The following is a 9,521-nucleotide window of genomic DNA, read 5'->3' on the forward strand; positions in this document are numbered from 1 at the left end:
CAGAATGCTCCAAGGCTTGATCGACTTGATTAACCCTTGATTTGATCCCAAGTTGTTAGTTAGAGCCCTAGAGCCAATCATTTGATGATTGTATGGACTCATTGTATCATATTCTTGTATATTAATAAAGGCATTTGTTTGGCTATTATACTTATTTGTATTAGTGCCAAATAGACTAAGTATAATAGTGTCCTTGAGTAGAAGGTTCATACCTATATCAATCGATCAGTTGAATCGATAGTGAGATGATATAGGGAACACTACTCCAAATCATTCCTAGTCGAGTATTAACATTCAGGGACAATGTTAATGCAATAAGACTAGCATGTAGGTCAGCTCGATGACTTGATCTCACAAGTCATGGATATAGAGATATCAAGTTGACACATGGGTATGCATTAGAGAATGTATACTGAATGACCCGCCATGAGAAAGTATCATGGATCGTTATATGAGTGTCATATACTTTCTCATGTGGCTATTAGTATGACAATTAGTCCTTTGACCTGAAGTCACCATGGATCCCTACATAAGGAGTTATGTACTTTGGTTTCGTCAAACGTCACCCGTAACAGGGTGGACTATAAAGGCGATTACTGGGTATGTAACAAATTATGCAGAGGGATGTGAGTGATGTAGATGGGATCTATCCCTCCCATATGACGGGAGCGACATCAATATTCTTGATAGAGTTAGACCACGAAGTGCATGGCCATGCCCAAGTGAGTCAACATGAGATGTTGAGCTCATTTGATTGAGTGAGTCTACTTGGAGTTCAAGATTTAGATTGATTAGAGGATGACACGGTCTATGTCTCACATTGATCAATCTAGATGTCTAGGATAGAAGGACAATGTTACATATTGTGAGGAGTCACAATTAGTAGTCACAAGGTGATGTCGGATCTCGATATTCTTGTAACTTGGGTAGTAATGATGTGTTGCTAGATACCGCTCATTACTTATGCTCCTAAATGGGTTTAGGGCATTGCCAACGTTACAAGAACCTATAGGGTCACACACTTAGGACAATTAGATGGAGATTAGGTTCATATGATGAACCAAGAGGATTAGATTCATTTGATGAATCAAATTGGATTAAGAGTAATCCTAATTGGGCTAACTTGAGTTCAACTCAAGTTGATTCATGTGTTCGATGAGTCTAATTTAGATTTTGAGTCATTGAATCAATTTAATTAAATGAATTAGATTCATTATATTAAGTTGGCTTGAATCAAATGGTTAGATTAGATCAACCATGGAAGAGATTGGGTCAAGTTTGACTTGACTTAAGAAGGAAGACCAAAGGTTAATTTTGACTTGACCTTTTGCCACCTCATTGGTGAGTTGGCATTATGTGGACCAATGATGATACTCCACATCATCATGGGTGCCACCTCATGGAAGTTACAAAGCCATTCTCTTTAATGGCTTCATATTAATTGCAATTAATGCAATTAATTTGGGAGTTTTCACCATTGAGAGTGGCCGACCACTTTGGGTTTGAATGTGAATTCAATTTTTCATTCAAGTGGTGTATCTTCTTCTTCTTCCTCTTGAAGCTCTTCCTCTCCCTCTCCTCCTTGCTTGGCCGAATCTCACCAAGGTGCTAGCACACCTTTGTGTGAGGTTTTCTCCACCTACGTGTCCGTGAGGATACTTCTAGAGGACCGACGCTTGACGGTCTAGAGATCCGGCAACTCCTTGGACGAGCGGGAACGCGAAAGGGCACGCTTCAAGGTATATTCTTAACACATAGATCTAGGAGTAGATCTAGATACTTTGAAACTCGTACTCGTAATTTTCGTTCAGTTTTCCTTGCACGGATCTACGGCTTTGGGTGATTCGGGGTTTCCGCAACGCGAAAAGCGGTTTTCGCGGCCCGAAAAAACCCAACAGTGGTATCAGAGCCACGTGCAAGGCTTGTACGAGTTTAATTTTTAGTTTTATGAAAACTAAAGTTTCTGTAATTTTCTGAAAAATTATGATTTTTATAGTTTTTATGGGTAATTTTTCCGTAGAAGCGAAGCACAAGTGTCTTGGCACTTGTAGGCTTCGGCTACCGGAAAGATTTTTCCAAAACAGCTTCGTTTTGCCCCAAATCCGTTTGGGACAGCGGGCTTGGGTGCTATTAGATCGCAAAGGAGCAACTCACGATGGTTAGATCTTGGGTTGGGGTACTGCCCCTAACCCCGCAAGGGGATTTGCTCCGCGATTGCACCCGAAATCGCTAAAAACGAACCTGCCGGGAAGATTTTTCCGAAACGGCAATGTCTCGACCCAAATCGTTTTGGGACAGCGAGTTTGGGCGCTATTGGATCGCAAAGGAACCCTCGCGATGGTTAGATCGTGGGTAGGAGCGCTGCCCCTGGCCCCGCAAGGGGATCCGTTCCGTGATTGCGTCCGAAACCGCTAAACGGGACCACCGGGAAATTTTACTCGTAAAATTGTAAAAATTATTTTTAAAATTATAGAAAATTATGAAAATATATAATTTTGAATTATATATTAATTTTTTGATAGTCAAGAACAAAAACCCAATATGATTGGATTGTGTTGTAATTCATAATACGGCCTGCGTGCCGTTATGTGTTTGCGCGTGTTGTATGTTTTTATTTTTCCATGACCTGCGCGTCGTGCCATTCTCTTATATTCTTGTTGTAAATTAGATTTAGACTCGAATGTAACTCGAGTTTCAAATTGTAATGTACAAATTGGAGCGGTGGAAGGTCCACACGAGACGGAGTTCCGAGGCGGGCACGAGCAACACAAGGTGGTCAAAGGGAGGAGCTTAGAGAAGCTATTGACCCTAGGTTGACCATTCGATCTTCTCATTGGCTTGAGAAGATCGTAGAAGGGCCATGACTAAATCACAAATAGATTAATTAGTTAATTGCTTATGTATATGATGCATGTTTAATAAGTAATTAATTAATTAGTGCCTTACGATTAGATTAGATCTAAGTCGTGCACATGATGCACCCTTGCGATTAGATTAGATCTAAGTCGTGCACAAGATGCATCCTTTTCGATTAGATTAGATTAGATCTCGATCGAACCAACTCTAAATGTCTAATCGTGCCGTGATACCTATCACTACCTAGATCACATGTATTGTTGAATATGCCAAAGCAGAGCAATACATATTATCTTGGTATGGTACGGAGGGACAATCTTGGTCCCGCCTATCAACGCATGGGTGAATACAAACTCAATTAGATTGAGTATTCCTAGTTACTCGGTTGGATTGAGTCAACTATAGGCATTCTTGTAACGACCCAATTTTCTCTATTTCAAGTTCTAAAAGTCCATAAAAATATTTGAAAATACTTTTAAAATATTCTAGAGATTTTTAGAAATTTTTAGAGTATTTTTATGCAATTTTTGGAGGTCGTTTAATAGGGTTACAAAAAGAAAGAAGTTTTAAAAAAATAACGTTGAAGGTGAGATTCGAACCCACGACCTCGGGTCGGACTGACCCAACCGGACACGACTCAACCAGCTGAGCTATATGGGCTTTGTTAACTAAGTATGGGGAGAAATAAATTAAAGCATAGTGGAATCGAATTCAAACTAGGTTATAAAAAGAGGTTAAGTTAAGAGAGGAAAACCTAAAAATTTTCTCTCAAAATTTCTCCTCTCCTCTCTCACGACGGCGCCGACTCTCTCGGGCGAAACCGCAGCCAAGGCTAGGGTTTCCTTCCTCCGGCGTCGGCGAAGGGTTTTTCCGGCCGGTTTTCACCCGTGGGTGACCATTCCGACAAGGAGAACTCGGGAAATACAAGGAACCGGTAGAATCGAAGCTCCACCGAAACCCTAAAGCATTTCCCTTCGGTTGTAAGTCCAAGAACCCGATGTGAGTTGCTTCTCACCTGCAGTAGGAGTAGTTCCGATTCGTTTGGTGTTTCCTTGTTTGTTCGAGTTTTACTGTGAAGCATGTTTAGGGATTTTACTTACTGCCGTGTACTTCAAAGAAGGGAAGGAAAAATATAGAATGGGTTAAGTATGTGGTTTAGATCTCTTTAGTTTCAAACAGAGCAAGGATTTTGTGTTTTGAATTAACTACCATGAATAACAAGGGAAGAAAGTAGTAATTCAGTTTGTTTTTCTTGACTAAAATTCCTGTTTGTCACCTTGTTTGGCATGTTCGGTTTATATAGTGCCCTGCAAGTTCGGATTTTTGTGCTAAGCAATGAACATAGAATGGGTTAGATAAATTTCTTTTAAGCATGTAGTTTGGTTCATTGTCATTGCTTGGTTTCAGTTCGGGTTGTTGCTTACAGTGAGCATGAGGTGGCTGGATTTTGAGCATGTTGCCATTTTGTGGGTTACTGTTGTTATACAATTGATCAGGCTTAAGAATACTTTCAATTGGATTTCCTTCTTCCTTGCTAACGTTACTGCTGTAGGGTTTTTGAACAGGTTTTGAGTGAAGCATGAGTAGATTTATCCTTAGTTTCATTTGCTACTTTAATAAGCCATGAACATAAGATAGCTTGATTAAATTTTGGAGCATGTAGTTAGTTTTACTTGCTGTTAGTAAAGCATGAGAAATTTTCCATTTGCTAATAACTAAGCATGATCAGTTCCCTTTGCCATTAGATGTGCACGGTGATACTTTCTAGTCTCTTTTGCTATTAGAATATCTTGAGCACGCAATTATTAGTTTCTTTGCTATTACATAAGCATGAGTTTCTGTCTTTAAGAACTATAAGCAAGAAAGACTAAGGTCTAGACTTGATTTCAATTCTAGAAGATTGAATATCAAAAGCGCACACAAGGTGTTTGCTTAAATGCCAAGTAAGGGAAAGTATAAAGAAGTTATAGTTAAAAAGAAAGTATTTTACTTTTAAAGGGCATGTACCGGCCACAAGGTCCAAGGGATGAGCTCCAAGATGCCCCTAGGCACAAGGCCTAGAAGTATCTTAGTAGTTTCGGGATTAGCTACCTCGATTCTTATTAAGAATGCGCGCAAAGTGGTACAATGTCGGGCCCAAAAAGAAGTTTATTATTATTTTGAAGTATTAAAGTATAAGTTTTGAAATAAATGCAACAAGCTTCAAATATGTTTAGAGTTAGAAAGTTTAGTTTCTTGTTATTTGAAGCATGCAGTAGTAGTTTTATTTGTTTCTTGCTATTAGATTATTCAGCATGTTTAGCTTTATTTGCTTTCAGCATGCAGTTATAGTTTTATTCTTATGAGCATGATTAGCTACACATGTTTAGTATTTCAGTTAGTATGATTCCTTTTCTATTTATGAGCATGAGTAGTTTTATATGTTAGCATTCAGTTTTAGCATGTTTTTATTTATATACATGCATATCGAGATTTTGTGAGTAGATAGCACTCACTAAGCTTTATGCTTATAGACTGCACTTCCTCCTACTGCAGATAAAGGAAAGGAAAAGATTTAGTAAGGAAGGCGACAAGGTGGTGGTGATGAAGGTGTGTGATGGCTGGACTATGGGGAGATCAAGAGTTTGCTAAGGAATTGTTAAGACTTTTCTGTTTAGAGTTCTTTAGTTTTCTTTAAATGCTATAATGAGTCAAAATTGTAATTAAGTTTATTCTGCATTTGTAGTTGGGTTCTATTGATGGAGTGATATTGTTGTTTGCTATTATTAGGGTAGTTTCCTTCTTTTATTTGTGATCTTATATTGCGTGGTTGTGAAGATATATGTTCCAGCCGCCTGTGGCTGAGTATAGTTTGTTTGTATTGATGATTTAGTCATCGGTACAGGGGAGATTTTGTCGAAATTTTTCGGTAGAGATTTCTCGTGATTTTTAATTATACCGGTTAAGTAGAGTTAGTAGTTAAGTAACGGTCACTCTTAGAGAGTAGTAGTAGTAGTAAGAAGGGTGGTCTTTACAATTCTTCCAATAGTTGGAAAGGTAGGAAAAAATCACGTTTATATTAACTCTCGGGCGTATTAGCCAAAGCTAACTCGAGTTTTAATATAAATATGGATCTTGATCCTATAAACAAGAGTTGCATAGAGATGTAATTGGTAATCGTTACCTACCGATCATACTAAGCCTTGGGCGTATTAGCCAAAGCTAACTCAAGGGTTAGTATGATGTGGATCTTGTCCCACATGAATTATAGTATTCAGTGGGAGCATCATTTAGTTAAAGGCCTAATTAAATGATTTTAAAAGAATATGATATTTATTTCTGCAAATTTTCTGTTGTAGATAACCATGCCGTCGAACACGAATTCCTTCTCCCTGCGATCTGTCCTTGAGAAGGACAAGCTCAACGGAGCGAATTTCCTGGACTGGTACAGGAACTTGAGAATAGTTTTCACCCAGGAACGTAAACTGTAGGTTCTGGAGCAGCCCATTCCGGAGACTCCTCCTGCCAATGCCCCGCGAGCAGACAAAGATGCTTACAAGAAGCATCAAGACGACGCATTAGATGTGTCCTGTCTAATGCTCGTGACCATGAACTTTGAGCTTCAGAAGCAACACGAGTTGATGGGCGCTTACGATATGGTTGAGCATCTTCGCTAACTATATCAGGGACAAGCGAGGCATGAGAGATTTGAGATCTCTAAGGCACTGTTTCAGTGCAAGATGTCAGACGGGGCTCTTGTAGGTCCTTATGTACTCAAGATGATTGGGTACATAGAGAACCTACAAAGACTGGGGTTCCCACTTGGCCAAGAGCTGGCCACTGACTTGATCTTGCAGTGCTTGCCGGATAGCTATAGTCAATTCGTTCTCAACTATAACATGAACGAGATTGACAAGCCATTGCCCGAGCTACTTAGTATGTTACGAACTACTGAGATTAACCTTAAGAAGGTTAAGCCCATTCTGATGGTCCAGAAGCACAAGGGCAGGGCAAGCCCAAAGGTAAGGGAAAGTCCCAAACCAAGGGCAAAGGCAAGGCACTGAAGCCTAAAGGAGGGGTCGCCAAGGATGCTACCTGCTTCCACTGCGGTCAGACTGGGCACTGGAAGAGGAACTGCAAGGTATACTTGGAGGATCTTAAGAAGAAGTGAAGTGAGACTTCCACTTCAGGTATATATGTTATAGAAGTCAATCTATCTATTTCTACATCATGGGTATTAGATACTGGATGTGCTTCTCACATTTGTACTGATGTGCAGGCGCTGAGAAATAGCAGGGCATTGACAAAGGGCGAGGTGGACCTACGAGTAGGCAATGGAGCACGGGTTGCTGCTGTTGCTATAGGGACTTACTGTTTATCTCTGCCCTCTGGGCTTGTACTAGAGTTAGTCGATTGTTGTTATGTGCCTGCATTAACTAAGAACATTATATCAGTTTCTTGTTTGGACAAGAAAGGTTTCTCGTTTATTATAAAGAACAAATGTTGTTCCGTCTACTTAAACGATATGTTCTATTGTAGTGCACCTCTGATAAACGGACTCTATATTCTAGACCTTGAAAGCCCTATCTATAACTTAAATACCAAGAGGTTCAAGTCTAATGACATGAACCAAACCTACCTTTGGCACTGTCGCTTAGGTCATATAAATGACAAGCGCTTATCCCAACTCCATAAGGATGGTTTGTTGGACTCATTTGATTTTGAATCATTTGAGATATGCGAGTCATGCCTACGAGGCAAGATGACCAAGACTCCCTTTAGTGGGCACAGCGAGAGAGCAACTGATTTGTTAGGACTCATACATAGTGATGTATGTGGCCCTTTCAATGTCGCTACTAGAGGCGGTTATAGGTACTTCATCACATTTACTAATGACTTCAGTAGATATAGTTATGTGTATTTGATGACACATAAATCTGAATCCTTTGAAAAGTTCAAAAAATTCAAGAATGAAGTACAGAACCAGCTTGGCAAGAGTATTAAGGTACTTCGATCAGATCGAGGTGGTGAATACTTAAGCCATGAGTTTCGTGACTACTTAGCTGAGTGTGGGATTTTATCTCAACTCACTCCTCCTGGAACACCACAGTGGAATGGTGTATCCGAAAGGAGGAATCGTACCTTATTAGATATGGTATGATCTATGATGAGTCACACAGATCTTCCGACATATCTATGGGGATATGCTCTAGACACGGCAGCTTTCATTCTCAACCGAGTTCCATCCAAGGCCGTGATAAAGACACCATATAAGATATGGACTGGGAGAGATGCCCAGGTGTCTTTCATGAGGATTTGGGGCTGTGAGGCTTACGTACGACGTCAAGTCTCAGACAAATTAGGACCCAAATCCGACAAGTGCTATTTCATCGGATATCCCATGGAAACTAAGGGATATTACTTCTACATTCCCAGTCAGCACAAGGTAGTTGTGGCAAAGACTGGGGTCTTTCTAGAAAGGGACTTTGTTTCTAGAAAGACTAGTGGGAGCACGTTCGATCTTGAAGAAGTTCAAGATGCGAATACTAGCACTGAAGCCTCGATGGAAGTTGAACTGGAACCAAAAAGTGTTGTGGATGATGTTCCACAAGGAGTTGAGGAACAACAACCAGTTCAAGTAGACATACCTCTTCGCAGGTCTGATAGGGTACGCCGTCAGCCTGAGAGATACTCATTTCTCTTGTCTGACCATGATGACATTGTGCTCATAGAGGATGAGCCTACCACCTATCAAGAAGCTGTGATGAGACCAGATTCCGAGAAATGGCTGGTTGATCCACCTGAAGGGGTAAAACCCATTGGGTGCAAGTTGGTCTTTAAGAGAAAGACTGACATGGATGGACTTATCTATAAGGGTCGCTTGGTAGCTAAAGGTTTCAAGCAGATTCATGGTATTGACTATGATGAAACCTTTTCTCTAGTAGCGATGTTTAAGTCCATTCGGATCATGCTTACTATTGCAGCCTACCATGACTATGAGATATGGCAGATGGATGTCAAAACCGCGTTTCTGAATGGAAACCTACTCGAGGATGTGTACATGACACAACCTGAGGGTTTTGTCAATCCACAGCATACTAGCAGAGTATGCAAGCTGCATAGGTCCCTTTATGGACTAAAGCAAGCTTCTCGGAGCTGGAATCTTCGATTCGATGATGTAAGCAAACAGTTTGGTTTCATCAAGAACGAAGATGAACCTTGTGTCTACAAGAAGGTTGTAGGAGACATAGTTGTCTTCCTCATATTGTATGTGGATGACATACTACTCATTGGGAAGGACATCCCTATGCTTCAGTCTGTCAAGACCTGGCTAGGGAGTTGCTTCTCAATGAAGGACTTAGGTGAGGCATCCCGCATTCTAGGGATACAGATCTATAGAGATAGATCTAAGAGATTGCTTGGCCTAAGTCAGAGTACATACATTGACAAGGTACTCATTCGGTTTGCCATGCAGAATTCCAAGAAGGGATTTCTGCCGATGTCACATGGCGTGAGTCTTTCGAAGACTCAAGGTCCCTCTTCTAGAGAGGAGAGAGACCGCATGGATCAGATCCCTTATGCCTCAGCCATAGGATCAATCATGTACGCTATGCTATGTACTCGACCTGATGTCTCGTATGCTTTGAGCATGACGAGTAGATACCAGTCAGATCCAGGTGAAAGTC

This window comes from Zingiber officinale, chromosome 6B (genome assembly GCF_018446385.1).
Source record: "Zingiber officinale cultivar Zhangliang chromosome 6B, Zo_v1.1, whole genome shotgun sequence".
In the NCBI taxonomy this organism is placed as follows: Eukaryota; Viridiplantae; Streptophyta; class Magnoliopsida; order Zingiberales; family Zingiberaceae; genus Zingiber; species Zingiber officinale.